At 39.6% G+C, this 22,304-nt stretch overlaps 1 protein-coding gene across 1 annotated transcript in view; it reads left to right on the top strand.

Moving 5' to 3' along the window:
- The window catches only part of LOC126560407 (methionine aminopeptidase 1D, mitochondrial), a 312,884-nt gene extending 305,987 nt beyond the window's left edge, over positions 1-6,897 (top strand). The window contains exon 5 of the mRNA XM_050216367.1: positions 6,887-6,897. The gene's annotated coding sequence lies outside the window, so the exon portion shown is untranslated. The remainder of the gene's footprint in view (positions 1-6,886) is intronic.
- The last annotated feature ends 15,407 nt before the right edge of the window (positions 6,898-22,304 follow it).

Here is a 22,304-nt window from a genome sequence, read left to right as displayed (position 1 = left end):
GTCAGCACCATATGCTGAGATCGCTTAATTAGAGGCGGTGAAATTATTGAATTTATTCAGTATACTGATCTCAAGTTTAGAGATCTTGACCAAACCGAAAACGAATTGTTTGGCTAAACATGGACAGTTAGCACAATTATTTATTTTCATACTGCTCGAACAGATCGAAAAATCAACGAAGAAAATATTGGAGAGCTATTGAAAGCTTCACCAAACAATATAAATATTTTACGCTATTCATCAACTTAACGAATAATGTTATTCCTAAATGAATACAAACAACCAATAGCGATATCAGTGTCTGGAATAGTAGTAGAACACATCCGATACATAGCCCATAAGAAAATAGTCATTGTAAGGATTTATTTCTCACTCCCATCTTCCAATATGCTCCAATCGTAAGTATCTTCCATCATTCACGAATCATTTACCACAGGATGTCTTTCCCCGGTGGCCCGATAGAAGAAACCATCAATTTCTGTGTCTATTTTCATCTTCTTTGCTGCTGCTGCTGAGCAATCGATCCCCAAAGCTCCCAAATTGCTGTTGTCGCCTAGAGTTTTGTGTAATCTTTCTTCGATTTACCATCAATAATTCAGCACCAATTTCCTGATGCTCGACCCAAAATGCGAAACACATCAGCTCTCGCCAGATTTCTCATCCCATACGGATACAGCTCCAGGAAATATCTTTCAAGAAGCGTCAGAGGTCACAAGCGAGGGGTATAAGTGGGAAAAGAAAACAGGCAGCCACGGGAAGACATTCAGTTATAAATCAGAAGCTGCTTCACTGCTAAAACCACGAACAAATCATAAATCCTTATCGATCCTTGATGTCTGTTCGGATTGATGTTTTCTTGTTGCCGTCCAGGCAATCGACAAAACAAGGAAATGATGAGGAATAAGGAGACAAACAAACAGGAAGATGTGAAGTAGGATCACCCTAGGATGTTCCACCAAATCAATCCTGGTGCACGGTCTTTGCTGTCCTGCAGTGGTGTTTATTGAATTACTCGGTTTTGGTTGGCAGGAAATATGATACCTATTCGAATTGTTGTAGCAGAAGCTACTTAACATGGTCTTCCGATTTGATTATTCAATTCGGGACCGTTCGTAGCATGGCCAGATTGCTGAGGGAAAATTTGTCCCTGCCGTAACGATTAAAACGAGTCCAGTGGGAATACGATAGAGGAAATTAAATTATCTCTGGAGATGATTTCCTAGATCGTTTGCTTCGTAATACCGTCATGTATAGAACAACCGATTTCTAATATTTAGTAATGAGGAAGTGTTTTAGAAGCAAGAATAAATGTAAAATCACATAAATGAAAATTAAAGCTCAAAGACTATAAATGGTCATAAATTATTTATATCCAAACGCCAATCTTGCCAAACACATGCTACAGAATTTTAGATTTCAAATACGAATACGAATGTGTAACTCTATCAAGGAAATTGTTGAGAGTTAGGCAAAATAAGGTTGTTTTCCTTATAAACCGACCATAAACAGAAGCCAAGAAAACGTTGAACGTAGAAACGTTTTAATAACTAACTACCGTGTCTTCACAAGTGAAATAATGGTGACTGGAAACAGACTCGCATGAAAACAATGACTTTAAATCACGCCTGGAAATGAGGATGACTGGTAAAATGCAGTGTGGAAATACTGTAAACGTAAAAACACCGAAGTCGTAACGAAAGTGAAATAGACGAGATAGATTCTGAACAAAATTTAATTATTCGCTCACTATTTTGCCATGTTCGGGGCCAAACAGAACTCGGAAAAGGCCCTCTTCACACTCGAGCTCGTACGAACTCCCCTAGGTCTACACGCAAACCTTCTCCCCATAGTCATTTGGTCAAAGCCTGCGTCAAGCAGAGCCACAATCCCAAAGGCCCATTAACACATTTTCCCTATGTTTTGTTTCATCGCTTTGTGCTGGGGTATTTTTTTTTTTCTTCGGTTCCTTCATTTTGACCAGCAATTCAGAGCCGAGAGAGAGAGACCCAGATTGTGCCAGATGATAACCATTTGTCAGTTGGTTACGTTGTTTAATCTACTTATTTTATTACCGTAAACGACCCGTTTCGGGTGCATCCGGAAGCCTTGCGCAACAAGCGAATGGCACATTGGTTTCATTGGTATTGATTTTGGGAGAGGGTGAGCTCGCGGAAGCACCGGAAAATGTGGCGTTATGTCGTTCCTGGAGGGTGTACACTGTATAATTATTATTTTCCAATGATAGGCCGGCACTCGATGTTAAGCAACATTATGAGTAATGGTAATCAAATGAAAATGAGAACGTGCACTTTACTTTGTGATGCAAGATTAAACATTCAAATCAAACTCCTCCTTGCATTGGAAGAGAAGCAGTGGTTTTTTGAATGTCCATATGTTGTACTATTTTTAATCCGATGCTTTGTCGTTTCAGCACGTGAATAGATATCGCGTGAAGCTCAATACGATGACTTGGTTCGGGAGTTGTTGGCAGAGCCTTGCTGCATCGAAGGAACATTGTGCAAAGACCTCCAAATATTCTCTAGATATTGAATTTTTTAAACAAGTCGATGGATAACCGAAGGAAAGAGGTGGAAATCTACTTTATTCCTGAATGTTAAGCAAAACTTTGAAGACAAAACACGTATCTAGCACATGCCAATCATCTGAGAAAAAGATCAAGAACTGTTACTTATCGAGGAAAGGTGCTATCATTAGCTGGGTACCCTGGGACCGCCGAATAAAATTCACATAAAGGTATAAATAATTGGCTGCGACATGTTTTCCAACATTTATTTGCTACAAAAACTATAGTGAAGTAGATGCGTGTTACAAATAAATGACCAAACAGCTTATTTAACCCAGAGCAAGCAAAAATTTAACACCAATTGAACTCGGCACATTCAAATCTTAAATTCATAAATTAACCTTTACTTCACTGCTGCTTCACTTAGCCAGGATAGGATTAAAGGAGTTTTTGGTAAGCATCAATTCAAGCACCAACATTTTTGGCTTTTCATAGCTCATCGTGGCTTTGCACGAAAAGACCAATCACATTTCTTACTGACAGGAAACCCAAAAAGCTTACCGGTGAACCACACGCATCACGAATGCACACAACCAACTTAAACAATAACAATCCTACAACAATCGCTAATCACGCTCCCTTGTTTGCAACCGGCGACAGTTGCACCTGCCGAAATAAAACCAAAATTACCGACATCTGTGATAATACAAACAACAACAAACCATGTTGAGATCACGTGTGTAGGTAGCAATTTAATCCAATGTGGCATTTTGTGTGGTTTGCTTGTAAAAACATGACGTACCGACTGTTCAGTAGATGGAGTGCATACTCGGTACGAACCACAACGAAATGCTGTGCATTGTTTGCTACCTTCTAGTACACTCGCTTCCACCCACTTATTGCCGTCGTTCTGCGGTCGTGAAAAACCTGCTTCACGCACATAAAACTTCAGTTACATTTTCTCACAGTGCTCTTTGCTACCCTAGAGCCTTCGCTGCTCCTTCGGGGAGTTTGGCCGAGGTTCGGCGTCGTTACAGCTGTAATCCAATTTTCATTACGGTTATGATACGGTGCTGGTTGGTCGCCTGCGTGACACATGCGTTGCACTTGTTTCTGGTACGAAATAATAACAAACGTCAACATCCCTTTCAACTAGATAAACTCTGTCGGTCTGCCTCCTTTAACTGCTACTCTGCACAGGCGCTTCTTCCGCCTGTGCGACAATCTTCGTTGCCCTGCAAAGCTGGTGACACGTGACCTACAAAGGGTGGCTAATTTACTTGTTATGATTTGGCCGGTGCATGGCCTCCTCGTTGAGCCGGTTAGGAGCACTGTTCAACTGTTTTGCTTGCGATTCTTCAGATTTACAACTTGTCGTGTGTTCGCAGGACGCTTGGTTTATGTGTCGGTTCCCGCATGCACGTGCCGGGTTGGTTCATCGTATGATCTCACGCCACCAAAGTAATGGATCTTTGTAACTGGTTTTTGTAAAGGGTAATTGGAAGGATTGAAATGTTTAGTAATTTTGATTTATTTCAATACCTATTTCGAAATGAACTGAATTAAGCAATAGACCATCAAGGAATCAGTGGCACTATGCAGAAGAAATAATACAGTGGATAATTCAGTTAACTTCAGATAGTTTTGGAAACCTTGTTCAAATCAAAGTGTAGTGAAATATGGAATTCCATTTAGAGAATTTAAATAGAGACTAATCCAATCCTAATTTCATCCAAAGTATGAAACGGTCATATTCTTGTGTACAATACAGGAAAATAATCTTTTCAAAAACAAAGAAAATAAGAAATAAATATATATCAGAAAAACCGAAGAAACCCCCCGAAATAACATACAAAATTTCTAAATAGTGAAGCGCTTTGGAACGAATTATAAATTTGTGACATTTACTGCTCTAAATCGCTTATGAAACCAACAGCGTTAGCGAACGATGGGCACGCTTGATGCCTGATAGAAGAATGCAGTGGCTTGCTGCAGTGTTGACTAGGGGTGATACACTATTTACGAAAACAGATGTTTTATTTACACCGGATAATCTGCCCCTGAAGCATACTGAAGCGTGAAATGATGACCTTTTTCACGGCTCGGGAAACATTTTTGATAATTTTTTATTTTTCTCGTATTTATTTATGATTTTTAGGATGAAGTTAATAAATAAATAATATAAGAAATCATTCTATTCTGCAAAAATCGTTCTCTTTTCCGTATTTGTTTTGGTTGCCAACGCGCATGATGGATCGAGAAGCTGCCCTAATGCTCCCTACACATTGTCCCTACACTGATTGTCGTTCTTCATTGTCATCCCCTTCTATAACACCCCGAGCTGCAGCTAAAATGTGTATTCCCACTGAGTCAAACCGTATCTGTAGGGAAAGCTGGCAACAGTAAAAAAAGGACTCTTTTCCAACTTCACTAAAGAAAAAAATGAGAAACAAATGAGCATGATAATCCACTGACATTTAGTCCACAATGCAAACAAGCACGTGGTAGGATTGTGCGGCATGGAAAATCATCAAACAAGTTTTTAAAAGGGTTTCTAGAAGAAAGTAAATAATTTTGAATTTCGTTCGCGCTTTCCATTGTTTCTTTTACTAGATTGTTTTCACGATCACATTGATTGCCTCTGCCCACAATATCGATTATCATCAGCATGTCATCACTTGCAATGTATAGCTTATTCGTGTATTATTATAACTATATGCTCCTCTTTTAAATTATATGGTTTTAAATTATTAATCTTTATTTAATAAGCTACATTATTATTAACACAGTAAAGAGGCTATAAGTCATTCTTTTATTCTACCAAATCCTACGTGATGTTTTTTCTTCTTCTTGATTTAACGATGGCGATACCACGCACTTGGATAGTCAGTCCTCACTACGTGAGAAAGGTCCGGATGGGATTTGAACTCCTGTTTTGTCGTTTGAAGGCCGGCGCCGCTGTCGTCTTCAAACCGGCCAACGGGCCGCTCCGAATCGTTTGTTGTGTAATGTTCATTCGTCGTATAATTCGTTACAAATATTAAGAAAACCATTTTGAATAATATAAGCTCTTCGTGGTTTTATTCAAATATCATTTATATTACTTCCAAACACATTTGTCAACAGGCTTGCTACCTTGACAGTAATGATTATTTCCTGAATATTCTTAATATGTCCATGCGTATCGAATAAAATGTTACCAGCATGTTTCACGAAGCATCTCAGAGTGAAAATCAACAACAAAAAACTTATCGTAGAGACTCGATTAACGTGAAAACGACTGTTAAAGATAGGAATGGGTCACATACGGGTGCAATAAGTTTCAATTAATGTCGATTGAATATTGTCTGACGGGTCTGAGAACTTAATCAAAAATGCACCATGAATTATTTCGTAAGGTTAATGGATTTAATGTTTAAAAAACTTTTTTCATTTGAAAATGAAATAAAATGTTTTCAGAAAAGAATTTTTACTTTTTAAACTTATTTTATTCCTTTTCAAGCATCCTTATTTGAGTGTACATAAAAACCAATGCATTGCTAAACACATAACCTGTCCTGATTTAAAATAAAATTATATTTACACAGCCGGCCTCAATGTTTTACACATTTTCACGTATTCCAGCACCGAGACACGCAGTATTACATGCTGCTACAATATTGCCTGTTGACATGAAACGCATGTGTGCCCGTAAGTGCTCACTGCAATATGTGCAGCGTCACTCTGCAAATCGATACCAATCTAACCGCACTGTACGAAACGACACCGCTCTACCGGCATTAGCGATCACAACCGTGGGCCAGTTGTTAAGCCAGTAAATGGTGCAATAAATTCTCTAAATATTGATAAAACCGATAACCGCATCAGTTGAACAGATTCTAGAGGTACTTCTCTACCGACGTGTCACACCGCACAATCATGAAGGGCGCTAGTGTCGATCTTTCGGTGTACAGCGTTTGCAGCGATTGCGGAGACAGTTGGTTCGTAACAGCGAAGTGTGTGTGTGTGTCCGGAAAGGTGAACTGTCATAAAAAGAGGTGCTGTTCCCAACTTATATAGATAAGCCATGATTTATTGTAGTAGGCATACAATTTGATCATTCATTAGAAAACGTTCGGGAAGTTGTTCAAACAATCGATTGGAAGTCTGTACGACTCTGTTGAGTGTGTGTGCGTCTGGTTAAAAATGTGTGACATTGCGCTACTGTCACATGTATTTTTGTATCAATTGGACCGACCCTGAGAAAATCCCTTTGCATCCAAGTGTTCTCCTTCCAATGGTCGGAACATTTGAAGTGCTTGTTTTCCACTTCTGCCACAACTACTGTCTGGATTGCAGCAGCAGCGATAAGTAACAAATCAGTTGTCGTGTTGTACATATATTTGCAAAAAAAAGTCCTATGTAAGCTTTGCTAAGCCACAGGTTCTTCAAGTGCAGTAGGATGAGCTTTAGGATAATAGCTTCTAAATAAAAAAAAAAAATATTTTTGAGGTGAAACATAGGTTGAAAGCTTCCATTGTGGTGAGACTTTCAGATTTCCTTTTTTTAAATGTTCGATGGATTATTAAAACGACTTTGCTTTATTCTATTGTGTCACTTCAATTTTTTTTTTTTTTTTTTTTATTTATAGAGGCTTTGAGTCTTAGAGACTTCATTCGCCTCTCTACTGTAAAAAAAAAACTGATTTAATCAAATACAAAACTATTGCATATGTGGCTTAAATATTATGGAAAACTATTGCGATTGTGGCGTATGGTATTGGATAAGTTACAACTATTGCTTAAATTTCTTTGTATAAATTACTGATGCGTAAAAATCTAATAAGGCGGTTCTGCTGAAGTTTGTCGGGTGAAAGGATTGTCGTGAGATCAGTTTCTAGTTGGCAGGTGGCTCGGTGTGTCGTGTATCCATGGCAATCGGTGAGGATGTGGCGGACGGTGATGTCAACGCCACAGAAGTTACAAAGTGGAGGACTGGATTTTTCTAGGAGGTAAGAGTGTGTAAGGCGGGTGTGACCTATGCGGAGGCGGGAAAGGACTCGTTGGATATGACTGGATTTGGTGTCTTCCCATGAAGCGGTGTTGTGCTTGATGGGACGGAGTTTGTTGCTGAGGTCTACGTTGTGCCATGTGGAGTTCCAGTGTTGGGAGATGATGGTGTTGGTGAAGCGGATGGCATCACGGCGTGAAAAGGTGTTGTATGGTTCGTCAGGACGGAGCCGACCATCGTTGGCAAGTTGGTCAGCTTTCTCGTTTCCAATGATTCCGGAATGACCCGGAATCCAACAGAAAACGATTGTCGGGGATACAGGTATGGAGTCTAGGAGCTGTATGTGGGGGTCCTTCGATGTGCCGTGTTCGAGGGCAGCCAGAACGCTGGCACTGTCGCTGAAGATGACGTTCGGTCGGTCGGTCTGTAGTCCTTCGTCGGCGGCTAGTTGCATTGCTATTGCTTCGGCGGAAAAGATGGAGGTGTGGTTAGGAAGTTTGATGGCGCAGTTGTCCGTGGAGGAGTGGATCCCACAACCGGCTGAGTCCAGATGAACGGAGCCGTCTGTAAAAATATGATGAAACTGTTTGTATTTAGTCTGTATTAAGTGTGTAAAGGTACTATTGGCGATGTGGCTGCTTTTTCCGGTTCCCCGGAGAGAACTTTTAAGTTCCCAGTCTATGACAGGTGTACGATAGTACCAGGGACGAATTCCCTGGCGAGTGGATTGGATGATCGGTGGTAGCTGTTGGTTGGTGAGTGTTTGTAGTTCTGCATTTGCTCTGGCGATGAGAGCAGTTACGTCGAGTCCTTTCTCAAGGATCCGAGCTGCAGCTGCGACTAATCGGTTGGTGATGGTGTGTTGCATAGGAAGGAGGCCGCTTTCGCAGAGGAGGGAGTTGATCGGACTGGTGACAAATGCACCAGTGGCATAGCGGATGGCGGTGTGGTAAGCAGGTGCTACTCTCTTCTCGAAGGTTGCTCGTTCGCGTGAAACAATCTCGATGCCGTAGAGCAGTTTGGGTAGGAGCCAAGCGTTGATGATGCGGTTTTGGGTTATGCGAGAGGCCCGAGCTTTGCCGGCTCCGAGCATCCGGAACAGGTTCAGCCGGTTGTTTGCTTCCTTTTTAGCTCTGTTGGAATGAGGAATAAAGGAAAGGCGACTGTCGAAGGTTACGCCGAGTATGTCGGCAGTCCGTGCGTTGGGTATTTGTGTGTTGTTGTATTTGATTGGTCGACGGTTTTTACAGGGAGTGTGTTTACAAATGTGGAGGATTTTGGATTTAGTGTGTGATATTTCATAACCCGTCTTTCTCGACCACTGTCGAATCCTGTCAACTCCTGTTTGCAGGTGTTTACGGGATTCGCAAGCAGAACGAGAAGACGAGGCCAGGATAATATCGTCTGCGTAAAGGAATGCTTGGATTTCTGAAGGAATAGAGCAAAAAAGGGATTCCATGCTAATGAGGAAAAGAGTGGGAGAGAGAATGGCACCTTGTGGGACGCCATTCTCCAATGTGTAGTGGTTGGATAATTCGGTTCCTATTAATACTCTAAATGTCCGGTCCGTGAGGAAGCTTTCAATGAACTTGGTTAAAAGTCCACCAAAACCCCAGCGGGACAGCTGTAGAAGGATGGCATGACGCCATGTCCGGTCAAAAGCTTTGCTAAGGTCTATTATTGCTAGGTCTATGTGGTGTTCGTTACTTGTGGCTTTATCTAGTAAATCGTCCAGTCTGGCAAAGTACGTTTCCGTACCCCTACCACACCGGAACGCATGCTGGTTATTGTTGAGGAGGTTGCGATCTTCTAATTCCTGTGTTAGTCTGCGGTTTACCATCCTTTCCAGCACCTTAGCCATACAGTTAAGGAGCGAAATTGGACGGTAATTATCTATTTCATTAGTGGGTTTTTTGGGTTTGGGGATTGGGACTGTTAGGCTAGATTTCCAATCCGCCGGAATATTCCCGGCAGACCAGATACTATTGTAAATATTAAGGAGTGTTAATTTGGCTTGAGGAGGAAGGTGTTTAAGTAAAGGATAACCTATGTTGTCAGGGCCTGAAGATTTGCCCTGACATTTGCTGAGTGCCCAGTTTAGTTCTGCTATCGAAAATGATCTATTGTATCTATGGTCAGTGGCATCTACTTGGGGAATTGACATTTTTTCTGTTTTGAGTTTGAGTCTGCGGAATTGTGGTGAAAAATTGTCGGTAGCTGAAACGTTTGCAAAGTGTTTTGCAAAAGCTTCAGGTACCTCAACTGGAGGAATAATAGTAGAGGGATTGGAAGGTTGATTAAGTATTATAGGAGCGTGGGATTGTTTGTTACGGCCCGAGAGCACACTCACCCGTCGCCAAAGCTCCTTGCAGGTCAAGAGAGGTGTCACTTCAATCAGCCTTCAATTTCCACTATTAGTGTTCTTGACACTACGAAGGGCACAATATCAGATTGATGGTTCAATGTCACTCGTGGACCATGTGATTTAGAACAAAAAAGACAAAACAATCTGTCTAAAAGGGGGGCAAACCCAACTCCTACTCATTGGATTAAATAAGTGGCTTCCGCTTGCAACAAATCTTTCATAATAGCTACTCTGATAAAGCTAGTTAAAGCTATCCTACCACAACCAAGATCTACGCCGGTGGCGGCTTCATCACTTCTGGTAGGGAAAACTCTCAAACGATGCAATGATACAGACTACAATGTAGAATCTTAACTGCTGCTAATTGTCGGAAGACCAAACGAGCAGTTCCACGGACGAATGTGGCATCCACTAGATTATTTTCAAAGCTGGTATCAAATCAAAATGAATCTGTTGGTTTTATGATGCATGGCGAGAGAGATCATGATGCACGTAATCTGAGCTGGGTGTAATTATATTAGAGCTAAATTGCATAGACGTGGCAGCGGGGATAACGCTGCAATGCAAGCCAAAAATATCGCTCTGTAAAATATAAGTATACAAATATTCTCTTTTGCTTTATTCACTCACATGGACAGGCTATCTTTGCACCTGGCTAGCAACTATGGAGAGTATTGAATGAAACAACTGCCTTCGTCGCGAATTTTTCGTTCACGCTTTCATTGCTATCATTTTTTGGTCAGAAGACAGCGATTATGTAGCACATGTTTATCCCAGTTTGCTAGGCAGCCATATTCCACAGTTTGATTGGAGTTCTCTCTCGATCAAACTATTTATGTTTGTCTGACTTAGATAAAAAAAAAAACACTAACAGAGAAGTACTCGTGACATACAAAACAACAAAAACAAAACCAAAATATGTCCGGAAGATGTTAACATGTGACGACGATCGTTTTGATTGTTTTTTGTTTAGTCTTCTATCAACAATTTTGAAGCTTGTTGCTGTAGGAAGTTATTTTCTGTAGCAGTATAGTTATCTTTCTATACAACTATCTTTGCTGGAGATCACATTCTTCAGTTCGGTAGTCGTTTATCATTCATGTTGTCTCATCATGCCAAGATCATGTTGCCTCAATCGTCTTCGGATGTTGTGAGTGTTGTAATTGCTGATAATTTGTTTAAAACTTTTTGGCTGTTTTGTTTGTTTTATAACAACTATTCATGTTGTGATTTGTGCAAGTAGTCTTAATGATCTGCTAATTACAACCGATTATAAGAACATGTTTTTAAACATAAATTTTGAAAGATGGCTGAAAACAGGCAAATTGAAACGTGCCGGTGATTATTCATCATCATCCTCGTCCGACAAGGCAACAGGTTGATGAATCATGGAGAACCACAAAACCTCATCGGAATGCAGGATCATTTAAATTTCAATTATCACTTGTTTGACAGCTACCAACCATTCCTCGTAGACCATTCCACGTTTCTAAAGCATTGGTACAACGAGACCACCTTCATAATGTACCACTTCTCGCTAGCCAGTGCAAAGTAGCTGGGTGAAGAGACATTGGTCAAGTCCCAGCACGACAACAGATGGCTTCTGAACGGTCTTCAGCCCCGATAACCATATCTCAAGCTATGCAAACTTCTCCTAGCTCTTAACAGCTTGCACGAAGTCCTGGTCGGTCAAAGTCATTGGCAACATTTCACTTCAACGCACTCGCACTCCTATTTGACCGTAAATGCACAACATTTGAGCAGGACATGGCAGAAACCGACACATTTTGGTTGGAGGCTCTGGTCACATAATCTTATCACATCACAAAACCCCACCCAACCGTTGATCCATTTCGACATCTGTTTGTGTGCCTGTGCGTTGGTGAATCGCCCGTACTGAGCACTGCTGCAACTGGAAGTGTCAAGATGGTTCAGGACGGACATTCCGACACAGCTCAAGGGTTGTGTTTGTAGCGTACATCTCCTAGCAATCTGGATCATTGTTGCCCAGACTCCCCATCAATTGTAGACTGTTGTGAAGATTCAATAACAGCTTTTAATTTATTCCTCCCCCACGTCTTTGACAGTTTCCTTATGGGACACTTTGACCATACACACAATTGTCGCCATCGGAACGATAGTCTTCATCAAAGTAAACTTCTTTGTTTTGGATGGTTTAAGGCAACTTGATCATTTGGTTGATAAAACCTCTTGTGATTTTCATGAAAAAAAACTTTGTTTCCTACTTTGTTGTTTTCTCGCTTAAAAACTAGTAAAATTTCCTCACAATTGACAATATGTTGATTGTTTTTAATGGTTGAACTTACCTTCGGGAGTTTTTTTTAAAGGAATTACAGGAATTCCTGATCAAGTGATAGTGATGCATCCAAAGATTTGGGAGTATATTCCCGCTCCTAAACACTAACTTTATTCACTCATATGAATATAGCTTCTACTAATCCTCAGTCGTCAATCTCGTCGTGAAGCTCTCGGGACAACAATCGTAGTTCCGCAGCAATTACGTACTGAGAATGAGATGCTGTGATATACGCATTCCTAAAGCAATCAGCGCCACGACCATGCCTCCCAGGACAACATTGCTAGAACTTTTTTAATCTCATTTTTATTCCCAAAGTTATGTTGCTTACTTTCTCACATGGCGAGAAGCAACATTCTCACATGGCTCACTATGCTGCTCTCAAAAGTATAAATTCAAATTTTCCTTTTCTTCTGCATGTCATTAGTTTCCAATTTTACAGACCACCTTTCACTTTGAAAAAATAACAGGCTTATGAGTAAAATAAGAAAAATAATTGGAGTTATTAACAGCTTTATTATCGCAAATGGTAACATTTTGTCGCTATGTAATTTAGTGACAGCCTATCAAATATCAAACCCTATAATCCTTTATCTTTTCGCTTCCGTCACGCATAAGCACAGCTGGTGCAATGGTGCCCTTTCTTATTGGCCTATATCTTCATGCGCGAGACATAATTCCCTTAATGTTTTCATCCTTGGTTGGGAAAGGGTTTGAAAGTCTACTGCACGCACGCAAGCCAAACTGTTTCGTCCCTCTTATTTTGGATCAATTTATCGAATGTTTTTGTAAATTGTAATACTAATTATATGCCTCGATTGGTTGCTTCCGTCGTATACTCGCCCTATAATCTATTTCTTTTTCTAAATCCTACTCGTCAAGTAAGAATATGAGCTGATAAGCAGACATATCTGGACCACTCTCTTACCGATTCCAGAACGATGTTCAATTCTTATGCCTTGCGAAAGAGTAATCTACATCCATGTCGAATAATGAACTACCCTCCCACAACAATATGTCGCTGAAACTGCCGTTACCATCATCAATCTTGATTGATTGGTTCAGAGCTAAATGTATCGAAATGCATCAGGGTCACAGAAAACAAAAAATCCTCACGAGTTCTATGTACGGCGGCATTCTCCATACAAGTTTAACCAGCAATTAGAAGTATGGGGGCGATTTCATGGTCAAAGGTTCCTCTTTTTCCGAGAAGAATGGAAAAATTTTAAACGAAATTAGCCCCAGCTCAACTCGATTAGATTGATCACGCAACCTCACAAGCTGGACCTTTGGTTTCGGGTGTGGCAGAAAGCAGCAGCAACTGCTAAACATCCGCGGGATGATTCTACCGCAAGTGGTCGTTGTACAATCTGTTGTTGATTTATTCATTGAGGCTGCCAACACCCGCATAAAGAAATTAGCTAATGGAGATAGTGTTAACATATGGCACATAAAACTAGTTCTATAATTAAAAAACTCATCTGAAAAGAAGAGTGAAAATTTGAAGAGTTGTGTATTTCTAACAAGATTTTTCAAGTTTGCTTTCAGCGCCGTGTATTTGTAAAAGAATCACTATAAAAGGAACTTTGCACTTGGAAATCAAATAAGCGTTGATACAAAATGACGACGTGATATAAACGTAAACCTATTAAAATTTACAAACCTTTTTATAACGGCCCGGTTTATAACTTGGTCACTTTTCTACTTCTGATCTCGAACCATTGCTCTAAAAACGATGGTGGAATGCTTTTGAATTGCAACACATGTGGTCCCATTTGTATTCCGTAGGATTACCCCACGCACCTACACGACCCATTCAGGGAACCATTTATGTGCTACATGAAAAACCATAGAAGGGTAAGTGAAGGTGAATAACGAAGGTAGAACGACCGCAGGATGAGGATAACAACTGTCCAAATAACTAAATGTCGCTGTTTTTATAAGCATTTTATTACGGTTGCATCGTTGGAACGTATCAGACAGGTAAAAGGCTAAAACCTGGGATGAAACACAAGACCAGTCAATATCAGACGTCGGTTGTATGGGTCATTACATTGAATTGTGATGGCCCGTTAACTGTTGGCAAACGGCTTGATGTCACGCGAGGTAATGTAAAAGATTCGCGAAGGGAATTACTTCGATAGTACGCTTCCTTAAACAGCACACCGCTCTACATGCAATAAGATTCTGTTTGCATTTTTATCGATTTACCACGAAGTCCTGAATTAATAAACAATCGAACTTCTTGCCATAATGATATTGGAGTGAGTTTAGTGAAAATCAGATGTAAGAGAACTGGAAAACTGTTGTGACGATCGAAGCAAACCTATTACTTGCAAAGAAATGCTGCTGACAAAAACAAACTATTTTTAATTAGCTATTCCATCTGCAAACATTACCACCGCCTTTATTGATGATGGCTTTCGATATCGAGGATTTAAAAAATTAATTGAATGATCAATTTTAATTATTCATCAATATGAGCTAAGCAAACAGCAAGGTTTCAGCTGTGGCATGCCCACAAAGTTCGGTTCCAGTTACTTGCAAACCGTGCCTTTAGCAAGCAACCACTAACAGACACTGCGATGTACTACTATCTGGACAATCCAATGTGGAAAATGTTTTAATTTGTGGTCATAATGAAACACGCTCGCCTGGCTATCTGGCTGTCCACTCCTCGTTCGATAACTTCCACGATTGCCACGAGCGATTGTATTTCCTGATTGGCTTTTCAGCTAACCGTGACCGCGCTAAGTCAACAAAGGTACGACCCAACGACACCGCCAGTGATCGATAGTGCGTGGGTTGGTGGAGCGAATGATGTCCTGTATTTGCATAATAAAAAAACATGCACTTCGAAACGTGAAGTAGGCCCTAAATTAGATGAACCGGACAATGTAAACAAGTCCTTTGTGACGGAACTAGCCATCGAAACAGTGTGGTTATGTTAACTTACGTCGAGAGCGTTAGGTTAATGAGCGTTGGTAAAAGCTTGCAAGTATGATTAAACAATAGACAAATAAGCTGAAATACTTACTCAAAATTATAATTCAAATTTTGGTTTAAGGATTAAATTTAATTGAATTTAATAGTGAAACGAGTTTATTGGGAAAAAAATCAAACTGTTGAATGATTAATCCTGCAGGAGGGGCCTGAGTGATTAGTTGATTGATTTTCAACAAGTCCAGTATATTGAGCCATGCGATCGCAGGCGTCACCTAGAAAGTGGTTAAGCCAAGAAGAAAGAGCTGCGACAAAAATTCAAGCCGTACCTTTTCGCCTTATTCTTAGCGAAAGATTAAAATCGAATCGTTTACATAATTTTACGCGAAAAATGGACAAATTTCTACACCCAAAAAATGCTGAATTTTGCACGTGTGTTAATGAGTTTTTGATACTTTTTTTCTAATTGATTACCACATGTTTCGGATCCACAAATTTTAAAAAAATAACATGTTTGAATTTGTACAAATTTCGACATATATTTTAGAACATTGTTTATTACTAATTTAATGATTGCTTTAATCTTCTAATAGTGTTCAACTTTACTATTCTATTTATTTTTCCAATATCTGCATCGTTCGGTGGGCGTAGATTGTGACAGTTTATGGCAAATTAAAAAAAAATTTACAACTTATATTAAACTGCACTTAATCGTTTGAACTTATATTTCGCGTCTTTGTATTTGGGTTTGTATCTCATTGAGAAATGATTCATGTTGCAGTATTGGACGGTATTCCTTCAGGTGGTGTAAACAAGCTTCTTCAATTGAGAGTTTTTTTTTTGGTTGACGCCTGTAAAATGAAAGAAAACAGAGATACATGTATTATTATGTGTATAAAGATTGTCATATAGTATATTTTTCAAGGTTGAATTACGTGTTAAAATTCTCGAAGGGAAACTCAAAGACAAAATTTCAGCGAAAACCGAATAACCAAACAGGTTAGAGAGGACGAAAAAGGATGAGCTCAGTTTCTATCTTCCCTAATTGGGCGCTTGAGTGAGCGGACGCAGAAAACAGATTGCACAAATACTACCATCCATGCGAAAGTTGGCTACTCCGAAGGAATGTCAAAGAGAGTCATAGAAGGACGAAATGGAAGGAAAATAAAAGAATCAGGACTCAAACCTAGATTAAGACGATAGGCAAGAGACGCTTTGACCCAATTCAACTAGTTTTATGTGGCATCTGAACCATAATCATCAGTTTCGTTTGTCGGAATCACAGGATTCAATCTCTTTCGCATGGCTGACTCCAATGGCGGTGTCTGGGGTCGAATGTTGGACGGAGAGAATTCTTTGACTTAGTAAATAAAAGAAAGCAGAATTCATAAGGTAACTAATTTTTCATATTTATTTTAATGACCTCGTTAGATCAAAACAACCAGACTGTCTTTCTTCTTCTTCATTTTTTAAATCGTTTTTTAGTTTCAATTTTCCAGCAATTCCCTTAAGATTAAAAAAGAACTCTACCATCATAAAACTGAGTTAGGAATTGGCAAAAGTAAAACAGCACGACATCCAAAATCTTGGAAGTGATCACGAAAGTTGCCAGACCGGTTGCGCTATCCAATCTGGCGGCAGCAATCTGATCCAAACCAGGGGCGTACCGTCGGGGATCTTCCTTGAAGACTGGCAACGCGCCAAGGGAATGTATCATTGAAACTCTCATCGCACAAACGCACGTGCCTCGTCTTCTATTTGCCGGTGCGAGAATGAGCTGGCTGCTGGGGAAAACGCGTCACAAATAGCGAACCACCGGCGTACTGGAGCTGAACTCTCGGTCGAGAATCAGAACATATTTTATGTGCATATTCGGATATGTGTGTTTGTGATAGCGCGATGTAGGTTCTGCACTGGGACAGGGGTGAATGGTTGAGAGCAAAAAGAGGATCGGAGCTTGAGAGGAGCCTTCATACTACCTTTCAAAAGGTATCGATGACGATGATGATGTTAATGAAGGTTGGATCATCATGGGAGTGTAAGAATATACTAATGTGTGAGTGAACCCTGCTTGACTTCATCATCATCATTATCATCCTCATTAGCAAAAATGATCACATACAAAACGATACAAACAATCGGTGAATGATTCTATTTCAATGGATTACGATTTTTTCTTGTTGGTCTCGACCGTTCTCACGACCCATTTTTACTGGCAAGGTTACGATGAGCCTCGGTGATTATACTGTATTTATTTTGTGACCTTAAGAATATCAAAACCTCATTAGGACATACAAATACCTTGTAAGATCACGGCTTGATTGAGATTTGTAACGGTTCCAATCGTGTAACTAACCGCCGCTGACACCACTAGGCCACTGAACCTACCTTAATAAAAATGATTCAGATTCTAAAATTAAAATGACCGAGTTCACCGTATTTTCTGAAGATCTCGTTTGTTACCTCGGATGTTAAGTTAATAATTTTGTAACTGAACATATTTTTTGTGCTTTTTTTTTCAGCAAAAAAGTGAGACAAGGCTTAAGAACATCTTCTACCACACATCCCCAATGCAAAGTACAAAAAGGCCCTTTTAAGATTCTACTACCTTGTTGTTGTTTCATGGAGAAGAAGCAAATCTGTTTTAAAAAGTCATAAAGCCGACCAAACCTTCTTGCCTTCCGGCAGCATCACAGACTGTCTTCAGCACTACGGCTGGGAAAAGCCGGATTACATTAGTATAATGAGAAATTTATGTATTCATCCTCAGCCGGTGTTCCTAGTACACGACACCAAGGTGTGTAAATATTACATCAAATAGCTTATGCTTTAAATTTTCGTGTTAGAATGAGGGGGACTAATTAATTAATACGTGACATGGTATGGGGTGGGTGTAATGATGTGTTAAAGGATTGATTGGAGTTGGTTATTCTACCATTAACAAATCGTGCGAAGAAGTTGGAACGAATAAAAGCTTTCTTTCTTTACTCAAGTATTATTAGTTTGTTAATGAAAACTCTAGAAGTCTAAGACTCTAGAAGTTTTTACGGTTTTGGGGTGATTTTCAAAACAATGAATGAATCTCATATGAAAAACCTCGCATCACTTTTTGTTTTCAGCAGCAAAAAGTTCATATTTCTTGTCTTCTTCAAATAAACTTGTCAAACCAACCCTACGCCCTACAAATGCCTGATTCGACAAGCAAAAGAGATCTTTCAATTATTCGTTTATGTCTTCAACAATTCGTGCTCGTTCTTAATGGGACTGAAGCTTTTTTCAGGAACACTAACTTTTGACATCTTCCCTAACAAAACGAATAAGTCCCAATGATAAGCAGGAAGTTGGGTAAATGTTTCCGAAAGGAAAAATCCAAAAAGCAGGTGAAAGGACTGTAAGGTCGAAACTGAAGAAAAATCTGCTCTTCAATGGAACGTAATAGAATCGCGATGCATCGACCATGCCGGAAAAACAACTAAAGAAGCAAGAAGATAGAAAAAACTACCACACATACTACTCAACATAGTCCGACTTTCCAGAGATGGGAATGTGCGGATTTATCATTGAATAAAGAAACCATTTCTATTTGGCGGAGTATACAGCTGTGCTGATGTTGATGATATTTATCAAATCCTGCAAAATGGAAAATTCACCCTTGGGGTGACTTTGGTTTGCTCCACGGCTGCGTAGGGTTAGGTAAGGTGTGTGTGTGCGTGTTTGGATGTGCCCGTACTTTCAGACAATGCTTGGTAACGGAAGGCGGAAGGAAGTTTTTGGAGTTGTTCATAAATCAGATGATAAAATATTCACGTCGTGAATGGTCTAGATTTATTCGAGTAATAGAAGCTCCACTTCACAGCTCTGCAAAGAGAAGATAGAATTTTGCACAAAGTTCATAACATCACTATGTATTCTTCATTTTTTAGTTAAGCATAAGAAAGGTTCGATATAAGAATTTCATGTGTATAGGAAGTTTGTAGGAGATTTTTCCAACTCTGTCTCTATTTTCCTATCGCGCGGATTCCTTTAGCATGTTGCTTACAAAATCGTAGAAATGTTTGGCTCTTAATTTTGCAACAAACATCTGAGTCCCTGTTACATTCAACGAACCAATGGGGACAAGAAAATGTGCATGGAAGAGGGTTGTGCTGATGTTCACCCAGGAAAACTGGTCTTGTTAATATTTAATTGATTTACTCCTAGAGATTTCAATCTCAAACCTTATTCTCTTCTACGCAAATTTTTCGCTTGTGTACATGTTTGCTTGACTTCTGTGCTATTATCTAGATCCTTTTCTTCATCGCAGTTTAAGTGATAAATCACTGTTTTGGATGAAAAAAGATGTGTTTTTTTCTACAGGAAATAAAGTCTTATCATTGTTATGCACTTTATTAAAAAAAATATATTGTGAGACGTTCGATTGAAGCTTTTCTCAGCCTATTCTAAAAACAAGATTAAATCATATAATTTATATATCATGCATAAAAATAAAATTGAAATTAACACTAAACATATTGTAACGATTTCATATTCTTTGGCGTGTACAATGAATAGGAAGCGAAATATTAAGAGCACCCACGTAATGGTAATGTTAAATATTTACCTATCAGAACCCAGCTAGCCACTGGTCGGATTTGATGCAGAGGACCATAAAAGCGTTGTGGATTTACATTGGTTTCGAGCGTACTCAGGAATATCATGTTTCAAGTGATATGATTTTTTGACACGACACGCGTCAAACCTTCAATATCATCTTGGATTATGTTCTACAAGGCAAAGAAACCCGCACCCGCAGAAATTTTCATCCAGTCGGAGGACTCGGAATGTGTGAGTGTTGATCTTCATGGTTGTGTTTGAGAATGTGGGTGATATTTGTCAGACTTACAGTTTGGTCCTCTATAACTAGGTATACCTTCATCAAGAATGTACGCAGAAAAAGCGTTCCATGTACAAACGCTAGTGATTACTCTTTTTCTTGTGGATTTTGGAATGATATAGAATGTTTTATATTGTTTGTTTAAAAAAGCGTCTTGCCACATGCCCAAAAACCTAGTCATGGACTAGAAATTTACATTAATATAAGCTAAAATACATACCCTACAGTTTGGCTCTTTATTGAATTATAGTAACAATTGTCTTCCGAGTCCTGTCTCACCGCCGATGCAGGGAGCTGCGTAATAAGTGTAATGATAATATTTGTCTATTGAGTTTCCTAGCGATAATAATCGAGGCTAGTGAAGTTTCCCGAGGGTTGTCGGCTGTTACAAACTCTTACCTAGGGTAATCCAACACGAGAAACGACGATGAGGGTAATCACAAGCAACAGTACCAGTCAGCCTTAGAATAGGCACTTTTTCAAGTATATTCTTAAGGTCAGGCATAGCTCAAACAGTGTGTGTAACTCATCCGATTGTGTGGCCCAATGTTTCAATTTACGCCCTACTTGAAAGTTTTCGGAAAAAAGAGGCGCTAACTGTTTATCACCCAGCGAGCCGATACCGCTGCTCAGCAGGATGCTTTTATTTTGGTAGGGGTTCAACTTTGGCTTATGGTAGCAGTTGTAACAATGCTGCAGATGTCAAGTGGACGCGAGAAGGCAGGCCATTGTACGATAGGCTTTTACCACCACGTGGTATGATTGCTCAATTGCCAGTGGAGAGTAAATTTAATTGATTTGTTTTTGTGACAGGAGTCTGAAGAAAAAATCAATTTTCAATTGAAGTGAACCTTTTAATTTTAAATTTTTCTAGTGAAATCAATTTTATGAGATTGATTGTTCCAGCGTACAAACTGCATAAAAAAATAACGTTTATTAGGATTTACTTCTCATGCCAAAGATTAACTATGCTGCAATCATAAGAGTCCTCTATCATTCACGAATCATTTACCACAAGCCGTACATCCCCAAAGACATGGTTTTGTTCGTATTTTTTCATCTCTACGCTCTTAACGTTTGACCCTCTCGACGCTGTCCAGAAGCTACTGTCAACGAGAATTCGCGAGTAATCTAGTTTCGATTTAGTATCAATAATTCAACATCGATTCCCCGATGCTTGATGGTTCCATCTCTTGTCCAGTCAGATTTGTAATCTTTCTGCTTCTGCAGGTTCAAGGATCAACAAAGAAACAGACAATGTTTCTATGATGTGAAATATACTCCATCGAATGTAGTATATCGAACGAATAGAAAACGATCGGTTATAGCGTATAGCTTATATTAAGTCTCATAAATCCCTTGTTTAATTTTCAAGGACGGACATACATACATGTAATCACCTGCAATGAATGCAATTGAATGCCAAAAACGTCAAAACAAATGTTTTAATAGTAGACTTTTCACTTAATTTGTGTCGCTGCTGTTTGTAATCTTCGTCAAAATACATTTTCATCCTTCAATCCTTTACATAAAATAAAAAAGGTAGAACTCTCACATCCACGCATTCATCGTAGACCTTCTTCTTACTTTTACACGGTATGAATGGGTATCGCTTTGGAAAACCGATTCACCGAAGCGCTCAAGGAAAGATATGATACAGACTACCGTCAACCAAGCTGGAGAAAATGCTTCTGAATAACTGATGAGTTTCTGTCTTCGAACCAGCGCAACACGAAGAAAGCTATAATCGAATAATCCAGGGATGAAAATTAAGGCATGTGAAAGCACACCAGCAGAGGAGTTTACTGAAGATAGCTTCAGCAAAAGAATGAAGGATGCCAACAATAGTGTTGAAATATTGCTACGCATGTTCACAACAGTGCTGTGTTTCGAGTGATTGAGCTTGAGAAAGTGTTTAACGACGTACTTTCATTTGAAATAAATTTATTTTACGAATACAGGTAGCTACTCTGTTTCAGTTTCTTCTGACCACACCATTCCCCATGGAGCAACTTAGATCTCCAGCAGACGAGCAAACATATCGCATCAGTACCTTTGCTGAAGCAATCGTTCAAGCTCTGCTGCAATCCCAAATGGCTATTAGCACATTTTTGTTTGACGTATTTCAAGGTTTGTGGGACTTAACAACGTTAAGGTTTACTCTAATACACAGGAGATTCTTGGGCGAGTATGATGAAGACTGATACTCCTGTGAAGTGGTCTGAGCGTCCGTTTGCGCGATAAAAATAAGGCTATAAATCCATCAAATAGAGCAGGCTAGACGTAGTAGCGC

This window comes from Anopheles maculipalpis, chromosome 3RL, assembly GCF_943734695.1.
Source record: "Anopheles maculipalpis chromosome 3RL, idAnoMacuDA_375_x, whole genome shotgun sequence".
Lineage (NCBI taxonomy): Eukaryota > Metazoa > Arthropoda > Insecta > Diptera > Culicidae > Anopheles > Anopheles maculipalpis.
The sequence above is the reverse complement of the archived record's forward strand: the minus strand, read 5'-3'. Positions and strand labels throughout refer to the sequence as shown.